Source organism: Hypanus sabinus, chromosome 31, assembly GCF_030144855.1.
Source record: "Hypanus sabinus isolate sHypSab1 chromosome 31, sHypSab1.hap1, whole genome shotgun sequence".
Lineage (NCBI taxonomy): Eukaryota > Metazoa > Chordata > Chondrichthyes > Myliobatiformes > Dasyatidae > Hypanus > Hypanus sabinus.
This window is the reverse complement of record NC_082736.1, coordinates 5,646,087-5,648,655: the sequence shown is the minus strand read 5'-3', so window position 1 is coordinate 5,648,655 and position 2,569 is coordinate 5,646,087. Positions and strand designations below refer to the sequence as shown.

The 2,569-nt window shown below is 45.0% G+C and overlaps 1 non-coding gene across 1 annotated transcript; it reads left to right on the top strand.

Moving 5' to 3' along the window:
• Window positions 1-1,415: 1,415 nt before the first annotated feature.
• Window positions 1,416-1,489, top strand: trnan-guu (transfer RNA asparagine (anticodon GUU)). The gene has a single exon. It is a non-coding gene; the product is annotated as a tRNA-Asn (tRNA).
• Window positions 1,490-2,569: the final 1,080 nt, after the last annotated feature.

Genomic DNA, 2,569 nt, shown 5'->3' with positions numbered 1-2,569 from the left:
TGTGTGTATCTGTGCGTGTGTGTGTTTGTTTGTGTGTGTATTTTTGTGTGTCTGTGTGTCTGTGCGTATGTTTCTGTGTGTGTGTGTGTGTGTGTGTTTGTGTGTGTCTCTGTGTGTGTGTGTGTGTGTGTCTGTGTGTGTGTGTGTGTGTGTGTGTGTATTTTTGTGTGTGTGTGCGTATGTTTCTGTGTGTGTGTGCGTATGTTTCTGTGTGTGTGTGTGTGTGTGTGTGTGTGAGAGAGAGAGAAAGAGAGGTATTCACCAGCAGATATAATATCAGTTTAATGTCTGGGAACTTATTTCCAGTCCAGAGAGACAACTCATATCAAGAGTCTGTCTCTGGGAGGAAAGAGCTCCATTTCCTTAATCAAAATTCTCTAAATTGCTTTTTTTGTGGCTAGTTTTGGTCTGCGTTAATAGGTTTTATTCAATTAATCATTCGAATATATTTTTTTTACAATATAAGAACATTTCTCAGAACATCTTCTTAATCAAGGATTTGGCGAGATGCTGTGAAGAAGCAGATTCACGGGTTTGGTAAGTGAGATAAAGGGCACGGATCAACACACACAAAATGCTGGAAAAAAAACGCCCCTCGTTGCAGGGAGGGAAGAAGCATCAGCGATACTCCACATCTCCCACATCTTGAAAACGTCGTTATTTATTTTCAAAAAAAAACTTACCAGTGGAATGAATTGTCCGTCTGGACAGTTAAATAATGTAAAACGCATTTCAGTGGCGAAATATCGGGACCGAGCTGCAAGTCGTATAGAGCATAAACGGCAGAGAAATAATACCTGGGTGGGTCAGAGTGTAGGGAAGGTGGAGAAAAGGAGAAAAATGAGAAACAGGGAAGCCACAACAGAAAGTGAAGTACGTGGGTATGAAAAGGGAAAAAGACGGAATGGACCCAGACATATACGGATACAGAACTAGACCCAGAGAATTACAGATCCAGACATGTACCCAGAGCCAGACATGTACAGACAGAGGTGGAGAAAACGAGAGAGGAGAAACAAGGGTACGTGGGTATGAAACGGGATAAAAGACAGAATGGACCCAGACATGTACAAATACAGACCGAGACCTTGACAGATACAGACACAGAACCAGACCCAAACATGTGCAGGTACAGTCACAGACATAAACGCACACATACATAGAGACAAAGCACTGCGCAGCATTCACAGTTCAAGAATTGAATACACTCTCCGTAGCAGAGTGCCGCAGCGGAAGCGTGCAGGGCCATTACCCGGAGGTCGATGAATCGAAACCATCCTCTGCTATATTCTCTATTGACCACAGCAGCTATTCGGCCTTGAGTTTTAAAACAATAATGCATCACATTATACATATATGACAGGGAGTTGCATTTCATTTGAAATTGGTTATTTATTCGATCTTTTTCAATTCTCGTCTCTGTGGCGCAATCGGTGAGCGCGTTCGGCTGTTAACCGAAAGGTTGGTGGTTCGAGACCACCCAGGGACGCTGGTGATCCAGTAGTTTTTTTTATGTCTCTCTCGTACAAAAGAAAATGTGCAGCAGCATATGAAATGAAGTACACAGTCAATCTTTCAGGCCGAAACCCTTCTACAGAATCACGACGCAGCCTGGCCTGTTGAGTTCCTCTGGCATTTTGTGTATGTTCCTTGGATTTCCAGCATCTGAACATATTCCCGTCTGTGTTTCGACTGCTACACTGCGAAGTCTCTTCCATGGAATTGAATTGAATAAACTTTATTAATTACGTCCTTCGCAATCATGAACAGTAAAAATCCTTACGCTACGTCTCCGTATAAATATACAATTTATAGCAATATGTAAAAAAATAGTATACACAACGGGACAGTCAATATAACACAGAAATATGGATGGAAGCAGCAGGAACTGTTTGAGATTGGGGTGAATCGGGTCCGCAAACATTCTTCAGCTGCTTTTTACACTCCTTCCTCTGTAAATGCCCTGAATCGAGGGAAGTTCACATCTACAGATGCGCGAGGCTATGCGGACAACACTCTGCAGAGCCCTGCTATCGAGGGAAGTACAGTTCCACACCAGGCTGTGGTACAGCCAGTCAGGATGCTCTCAATTCTGACCCTGTAGAAAGACCTTAGGATTTGGGGACCCACAACCAGGTTATTCAACCGTCTGAGGTGAAGGAGGCGCTGTTGGGCCCTTTTCACCACGCAGCCCGTATGTACGGACCGAGAGATCCTCGGTGATGTGTATGCCGAGGATCCTAAAGCCGTTCACTCTCTCAACCCCAAATCCATCGACGTCAATAGGGGATGTCTACTCTGTAGAGGTTTGAATCTTCCCATCGATGAGAGTTCACTGTTCACTGCTCACTGCTCACTCTCTCACTGCCCCCCCTCTGCGATCTCAGCTCTATTGTTCACGGGGCCGGCTGGTGGCGGAGTGGCATCAACGCTGGACGAGAGGTCCCGAGTTCGAATCGGTAAGTGATAAATAAATGCACACTCCTGTTTATTCCTGGTTGGTATTCCCGCCTGTCACGCGGGAGGCTGGGGCTCGATTCCAAACTTATAGATGTCGCTGCCGTGTCTT